General features: G+C 40.7%; 1 long non-coding RNA gene across 1 annotated transcript in view; it reads left to right on the top strand.

The window, feature by feature from the left end:
• The window catches only part of LOC116811457 (uncharacterized), a 59740-nt gene extending 53802 nt beyond the window's left edge, over positions 1–5938 (top strand). The window contains exon 4 of the long non-coding RNA XR_009211975.1: positions 4949–5938. This is a non-coding gene — a long non-coding RNA (uncharacterized LOC116811457). The remainder of the gene's footprint in view (positions 1–4948) is intronic.
• Positions 5939–8612: the final 2674 nt, after the last annotated feature.

Raw genomic sequence — 8612 nt, forward strand, 5'->3', positions numbered from 1 at the left:
CATTTCTTGTTTTTGTCAGGTTTGTCAAAGATCAAATAGTTGTAGATATGCGGCATCATTTCTGAGGGCTCTGTTCTGTTCCATTGATCTATATCTCTGTTGTGGTACCAGTACCATGCTGTTTTGGTTACTGTAGCCTTGTAGTATAGTTTGAAGTCAGGTAGCGTGATGCCTCCAGCTTTGTTCTTTTGGCTTAGGATTGACTTGGCAATGCGGGCTCTTTTTTGGTTCCATATGAACTTTAAAGTAGTTTTTTCCAATTCTGTGAAGAAAGTCATTGGTAGCTTGATGGGGATGGCATTGAATCTATAAATTACTTTGGGCAGTATGGCCATTTTCACGATATTGATTCTTCCAACCCATGAGCATGGAATGTTCTTCCATTTGTTTGTATCCTCTTTTATTTCATTGAGCAGTGGTTTGTAGTTCTCCTTGAAGAGGTCCTTCACATCCCTTGTAAGTTGGATTCCTAGGTATTTTATTCTCTTTGAAGCAATTGTGAATGGGAGTTCACTCATGATTTGGCTCTCTGTTTGTCTGTGATTGGTGTACAAAAATCACAAGCATTCTTGTACATTGATTTTGTATCCTGAGACTTTGCTGAAGTTGCTAATCAGCTTAAGGAGATTTTGGGCTGAGACAATGGGATTTTCTAGATATACAATCATGTCATCTGCAAACAGGGACAGTTTGACTTCCTCTTTTCCTATTTGAATACCCTTTATTTCCTTCTCCTGCCTGATTGCTCTGGCCAGAACTTCTAGCACTATGTTGAATAGGAGCGGTGAGAGAGGGCATCCCTGTCTTGTGCCAGTTTTCAGAGGGAATGCTTCCAGTTTTTGCCCATTCAGTATGATATTGGCTGTGGGTTTGTCATATATAGCTCTTATTATTTTGAGATACGTCCCATCAATATCTAATTTATTGAGAGTTTTTAGCATGAAGGGTTGTTGAATTTTGTCAAAAGCCTTTTCTGCATCTATTGAGATAATCATGTGGTTTTTGTCTTTGGTTCTGTTTATATGCTGGATTACATTTATTGATTTGCGTATGTTGAACCAGCCTTGCATCCCAGGGATGAAGCCCACTTGATCATGATGTATAAGCTTTTTGATGTGCTGCTGGATTTGGTTTGCCAGTATTTTATTGAGGATTTTTGCATCAATATTCATCAAGGATATTGGTCTAAAATTCTCTTTTTTGGTTGTGTCTCTGCCAGGTTTTGGTATCAGGATGATGCTGGCTTCATAAAATGTGTTAGGGAGGATTCCCTCTTTTTCTATCGATTGGAATAGTTTCAGAAGGAATGGTACCAGTTCCTCCTTGTACCTCTGGTAGAATTCAGCTGTGAATCCATCAGGTCCTGGACTCTTTTTGGTTGGTAAGCTATTGATTATTGCCACAATTTCAGAACCTGTTATTGGTCTATTCAGAGATTCGACTTCTTCCTGATTTAGTCTTGGGAGGGTGTATTTGTCGAGGAATTTATCCATTTCTTCCAGATTTTCTAGTTTATTTGCATAGAGGTGTTTGTAGTATTCTCTGATGGTAGATTGTATTTCTGTGGGATCAGTGGTGATATCCCCTTTTTCATTTTTTATTGCATCTATTTGATTCTTGTCTCTTTTCTTCTTTATTAGTCTTACTAGCGGTCTATCAATTTTGTTGATCTTCTCAAAAAACCAGCTCCTGGATTCGTTAATTTTTTGAAAGGTTTTTTGTGTCTCTATTTCCTTCAGTTCTGCTCTGATTTTAGTTATTTCTAGCCTTCTGCTAGCTTTTGAATGTGTTTGCTCTTGCTTTTCTAGTTCTTTTAATTGTGATGTTAGGGTGTCAATTTTGGATCTTTCCTGTTTTCTCTTGTGGGCATTTAGTGCTATAAATTTCCCTCTACACACTGCTTTGAATGTGTCCCAGAGATTCTGGTAGGTTGTGTCTTTGTTCTCGTTGGTTTCAAAGAACATCTTTATTTCTGCCTTCATTTCATTATGTACCCAATAGTCATTCAGGAGCAGGTTGTTCAGTTTCCATGTAGTTGAGCAGCTTTGAGTGAGTTTCTTAATCCTGAGTTCTAGTTTGATTGCACTGTGGTTTGAGAGTCAGTTTGTTATAATTTCTGTTCTTTTACATTTGCTGAGGAGAGCTTCACTTCCAACTATTGGTCAGTTTTGGAATAGGTGTGGTGTGGTGCTGAAAAAAATGTATATTCTGTTGATTTGGGGTGGAGAGTTCTGTAGATGTCTATTAGGTCCACTTTGTTTAGAGCTGAGTTCAATTCCTGGATATCCTTGTTAACTTTCTGTCTAGATGATCTGTCTAATGTTGACAGTGGGGTGTTAAAATCTCCCATTATTATTGTGTGGGAGTTTAAGTCCCTTTGTAGGTCACTCAGGACTTGTTTTATGAATCTGGGTGCTCCTGTGTTGGGTGCATATATATTTAGGATAGTTAGCTCTTCTTGTTGAATTGATCCCTTTACCATTATGTAATGGCCTTCTTTGTCTCTTTTGATCTTTGTTGGTTTAAAGTCTATTTTGTCAGAGACTAGGATTGCAACCCCTGCCTTTTTTTGTTTTCCATTTGCTTGATAGATCTTCCTCCATCCCTTTATTTTGAGTCTATGTGTGTCTCTGCATGTGAGATGGGTTCCCTGACTACAGCACACTGATGGGTCCTGACTCCTTATCCAGTTTGCCAGTCTGTGTCTTTTAATTGGAGCATTTAGCCCATTTACATTTAACGTTAATATTGTTATGTGTGAATCTGATCCTGTCATTATGATGTTAGTTGGTTATTTTGCTCATTAGTTGATGCAGTTTCTTCCTAGCCTCGATGGTCTTTACAATTTGGCATGTTTTTGCAGTGGCTGGTACCGGTTGTTCCTTTCCATGTTTAGTGCTTCCTTCAGCAGCTCTTTTAGGGCAGGCCTGGTGGTGACAAAATCACTCAGCGTTTGCTTGTCTGTAGAGTATTTTATTTCTCCTTCACTTATGAAGCTTAGTTTGGCTGGATAGGAAATTCTGGGTTGAAAATTCTTTTCTTTAAGAATGTTGAATATCAGCCCCCACTCTCTTCCGGCTTGTAGAGTTTCTGCCGAGAGATGAGCTGTTAGCCTGATGGGCTTCCCTTTGTGGGTAACCCGACCTTTCTCTCTGGCTGCCCTTAACATTTTTTCCTTCATTTCAACTTTGGTGAATCTGACAATTATGTGTCTTGGAGTTGCTCTTCTCGAGGAGTATCTTTGTGGCGTTCTCTGTATTTCCTGAATCTGAATGTTGGCCTGCCTTGCTAGATTGGGGAAGTTCTCCTGGATAATATCTTGCAGAGTGTTTTCCAACTTGGTTCCATTCTCCCCGTCATTTTCAGGTACACCAATCAGACGTAGGTTTGGTCGTTTCACATAGTCCCAAATTTCTTGGAGGCTTTGTTCATTTCTTTTTATTCTTTTTTCTCTAGACTTCCCTTCTCACTTCATTTCATTCATTTCATCTTCCATCTGCGATACCCTTTCTTCCAGTTGATCCCATCTGCTACTGAGGCTTCTGCAATCTTCACGTAGTTCTCGAAACTTGGCTTTCACTCCTTCATCTCCTTTAAGCCCTTCTCTCCATTGGTTATTCTAGTTATCCATTCTTCTAATTTTTTTTCAAAGTTTTTAACTTCTTTGCTATTGTTTTGAATTTCCTCCCGTAGCTCAGAGTAGTTTGATCGTCTGAAGCCTTCTTCTCTCAACTCGTCAAAGTCATCCTCCATCCAGCTTTGTTCCATTGCTGGTGAGGAACTGCGTTCCTTTGGAGGATGAGAGGTGCTCTGCTTTTTAGTTTCCAGTTTTTCTGCTCTGTTTTTTCCCCATCTTTGCGGTTTTATCTACTTTTGGGCTTTGATGATGGTGATGTACAGATGGGTTTTTGGTGTGGATGTCCTTTCTGTTTGTTAGTTTTCCTTCTACCAGACAGGACCCTCAGCTGCAGGTCTGTTGGAGTTTACTAGAGGTCCACTCCAGACCCTGTTTGGCTGAGTGTCAGCAGCGGTGGCTGCAGAACTGCGGATTTTCGTGAGACCACCAATTCAGCTGTCTGATAGTTCCTCTGGAAGTTTTGTCTCAGAGGAGTAGCTGGCCCAGTGAGGTGTCAGTCTTTCCCTTCTGGGGGGGTGCCTCCCAGTTAGGCTGCTCAGGGGTGAGGGACCCACTTTAGGAGGCAGTCTGTCCATTCTCAGATCTCCAGCTGCGTGCTGGGAGAACCACTACTCTCTTCAAAGCTGTCAGTCAGACAGGGACGTTTAAGTCTCTGGAGATTCCTGCTGACTTTTTGTTTGTCTGTGTCCTGCCCCCAGAGGTGGAGCCTACAGAGGCAGACAGGCCTCCTTGAGCTGTGGTGGGCTCCACCCAGTTCGAGCTTCCTGGCTGCTTGGTTTACCTAAGCAAGCCTGGGCAATGGCGGGCGCCCCTCCCCCAGCCTAGCTGCTGCCTTGCAGCTTGATCTCAGACTGCTGTGCTAGCAATCAGGAGACTCTGTGGGCATAGGACCCTCCGAGCCAGGTGCGGGATACAATCTCCTAGTGTGCCGTTTTCCAGGCCCGTTGGGAAAGCGCAGTATGAGGGTGGGACTGACCCGATTTTCCAGGTGCCGTCTGTTACCCCTTTCTTTGACTAGGAAAGGGAACTCCCTGACCCCTTGCGCTTCCCGAGTGAGGCAGTGCCTCGCCCTGCTTCGGCTCACGCACAGTGCACTTCACCGACTGTCCTGCACCCACTGTTTGGCACTCCCTAGTGAGATGAAACCGGTACCTCAAGCAGAAATGCAGAAATCACCAGTCTTCTGTGTCGCTCGGGCTGGGAGCTGGAGACCGGAGCTGTTCCTATTCGGCCATCTTGGCTCCCCCTCCAGGACAGCTTCCTACCTCCAAGTATCTCCTGGTTCCTAAGAGTTGATTTTTTTCTTCACAGCCTCTTCGGGAGGACTTCCCACCAATGAGATTACCTTTGCCGAGTTTCTGAAGGATGACGGCTATTCAACAGCACTAATAGATATGGACACCTGAGGAACAGCAGGGAGGACTTGGACAAAGTTCGCAGAAGAGTGGGAGAGAGCATCATGACAGTTATCTTAGGGATGACATCAGTGATATACTTTGCACAACTTTAATTGGGAACGAAATCATTTCAATTCTAGGTTAAAAACACAATGAGCCTACCTGGACTACTTGAATATATAGATGTGTGTGTATGTGTATGTGTGTGTGTGTGTTTTGTCTGGTATGTGTGCGTAGAGATAAATAGATTCTTAGATAATTCCTTATGATAGACGGATGAATGGATGAATGGATGGTTGGAAGAAAGCATTGATAAATGGATGGACAGATAATAGATAGATAGATAGATAGATAGATAGATAGATAGATAGATAGATAGATAGATAGATGAAGATGATACAGATGGGATGGATGGATAGATGGATGGATGGATGAATGGATGGATGGATGGATGGAATAGATGATAGCTAAGTAGCTAGCTAATTACCTCGCTCCCTAGGTAGATAATAGACACATAGAGAAACAGATAGAAAAATAGATAGATAGATAGATATATATATACATTGATATATAGATAGATGCAGAGAGAGACAAAGACGAGATACATGGATGGATGGATTAAATAGATGATAGATAGATAGATAGATAGATAGATAGATAGATAGATAGATAGATAGATATTATCAATAAATAAATGCAGTGGGAGAGACAAAGATGACGGAAGAGATGGATGGATGGATGGGTGGAATAGAGATAGATAGAGAGATGGATGAAATAGATGATAGAAGGAACAAATGAAAGATAGACATATAGATAGAACATACAAAACTATATATACACATCATGTTATTGATCAAGGTTTTCATTTTACTTTCCAGTACTAAAATTATGTCAAATTTGTCATGATTGATTTTATACTGTAGATAGGATTGACTCCTTCCTGACTGCATGAAGAACTTGAATCTAAGCAAGTTGTAAATGAATCCTAGTGAACCTCAGAGGAGCAAAATGACTCTTCTTTTTCTTCCAACGTCTTGTTAAAAAAATCATTTTTTGAGGCACTCATTAATTTAGTGATCTAATTAACATTTTATAGGACATTTTCAGAGGTGCTTGAAACAATTGCTGAGTTACTGAGAGTGATTTCTGCATGCCTCAGGGGTATGTTCTGAAGTAAGGATTCATTTCCACTTTTAACATTCATGGAACAAAATTAAATTGCTTCTAAAGTTTTAATTTTAAAAGCCTGTCTCAGAAAAGCATCTGGGCAAAAAAAAAAAAAAAAAAAAAAAAAAAAAAAAAACCTTGTATTTTTATGTGGAGTCTTTCCCGCCCATTAAAGTTGTAAGGTATTTTCTTTTGTGATTTCTATCTGGTTGAGCATTTTTGTTTTTTTGTTTTGTTTTGTTTTGTTGGAATCACTAAATTACGTCCTTTTTTTTGGTAGATTGAGTAGGTAATACCTTAGCATTTGTGGAAAAAGAAGTGAAAAATTCTAGGGTCCTATGAGCAGGAAGGCTAGCTTCATAAAGTAGTCAGAAAGTGCCTCCTTTTCAGCATGTGAGAAAAGAAACCTGGATTGGAATCAGGGTATTTATTGGGACTGAAGTGATCCCCCATTTGTCTTCTCAGGGAAATGGCACATTGGGATAAGCTGTCACAACAAGACTGACTTCTTGCTTTTCATCATAGCTTCTATTATTTCTATGGGATGACCTCCTTCACCCATCTGAGAGACAGCAAGGCCAGGGAGGGCAGTGTCTTCACCATGGGCTTCAAGAGGCTGGTCTTCATCCCCCTGCAGATCATCAGGGTGGCCCTCCTTACCTTCACTGCACTCAATTGTCTGGGGCTGCTCTGCCTGCCGTTGGGCATTTTTTTCGACCTTCTTTTCCTAGTAGCTCTGATCCTAACCTTCTCCTGGGCTTCCGTCCTTACTTCTGGCCGCTAAACTGCTTCATCATGAGGAACTACGAGATCATTCAGCAGCCCATGTCCTGTGACAATCTCACTTAGAGGCTAATGGTGGAGGCAGCCCTATTCATATAGTGGTGGGTATTGCCTTGTCTTCTGATACTGCCTGTAAAAAAAAAAAAATCATTCTGGTAGCATGATGCCTCCAGCTTTGTTCTTTTGGCTTAGGATTGACTTGGCAGTGTGGGCTCTTTTTTGGTTCCATATGAACTTTAAAGTAGTTTTTTTCCAATTCTGTGAAGAACGTCATTGGTAGCTTGATGGGGATGGCATTGAATCTATAAATTACCTTGGGCAGTATGGCCATTTTCATGATATTGATTTTTCCAACCCATGAGCATGGAATGTTCTTCCATTTGTTTGTATCCTCTTTTACTTCATTGAGCAGTGGTTTGTTGTTCTCCTTGAAGAGGTCCTTCACATCCCTTGTAAGTTGTATTCCTAGGTATTTTATTCTCTTTGAAGCAACTGTGAATGGGAATTCACTCATGATTTGGCTCTCTGTTTGTCTGTGATTGGTGTACAAGAATGCTTGTGATTTTTGTACATTGATTTTGTATCCTGAGACTTTGCTGAAGTTGCGAATCACCTTAAGGAGATTTTGGGCTGAGACAATGGGGTTTTCAAGATATACGATCATGCCATCTGCAAACAGGGACAATTTGACTTCCTCTTTTCCTAATTGAATACTCTTTATTTCCTTCTCCTGCCTGATTGCCCTGGCCAGAACTTCCAGCACTATGTTGAATAGGAGTGGTGAGAGAGGGCATCTCTGTCTTATGCCAGTTTTCAAAGGGAATGCTTCCAGTTTTTGCCCATTCAGTATGATGTTGGCTGTGGGTTTGTCATAGATAGCTCTTATTATTTTGAGATACATCCCATTAATACCTAATTTATTGAGAGTTTTTAGCATGAAGCGTTGTTGAATTTTGTCAAAGGCCTTTTCTGCATCTATTGAGATAATCATGTGGATTTTGTCTTTGGTTCTGTTTATATGCTGGGTTACATTTATTGATTTGAATATGCTGAACCAGCCTTGCATCCCAGGGATGAAGCCCACTTGATCATGGTGTATAAGCTTTTTGATGTGCTGCTGGATTTGGTTTGCCAGTATTTTATTGAAGATTTTTGCATCAATGTTCATCAAGGATATTGGTCTGAAATTCTCTTTTTTGGTTATGTCTCTGCCAGGCTTTGGTATCAGGATGATGCTGGCTTCATAAAGTGTGTTAGGGAGGATTCCCTCTTTTTCTATCGATTGGAATAGTTTCAGAAGGAATGGTACCAGTTCCTCAAACTATACTACAAGGCTACAGTAACCAAAACAGCATGGTACTGCTACCACAACAGAGACATAGATCAATGGAACAGAACAGATCCCTCAGAAATAATGCCACATATCTACAACTATCTGATCTTTGACAAACCTGACAAAAACAAGAAATGGGGAAAGATCCCCTATTTAATAAATGGTGCTGGGAAAACTGGCTAGCGATATGTTGAAAGCTGAAAGTGGATCCCTTCCTTACACCTTGTACAAAAATTAATTCAAGATGGATTAAAGACTTAAATGTTAGACCTAAAACCATTAAAATCCTACAAGA

This window comes from Hylobates moloch, unplaced genomic scaffold, assembly GCF_009828535.3.
Source record: "Hylobates moloch isolate HMO894 unplaced genomic scaffold, HMol_V3 SCAFFOLD_25, whole genome shotgun sequence".
In the NCBI taxonomy this organism is placed as follows: domain Eukaryota; kingdom Metazoa; phylum Chordata; class Mammalia; order Primates; family Hylobatidae; genus Hylobates; species Hylobates moloch.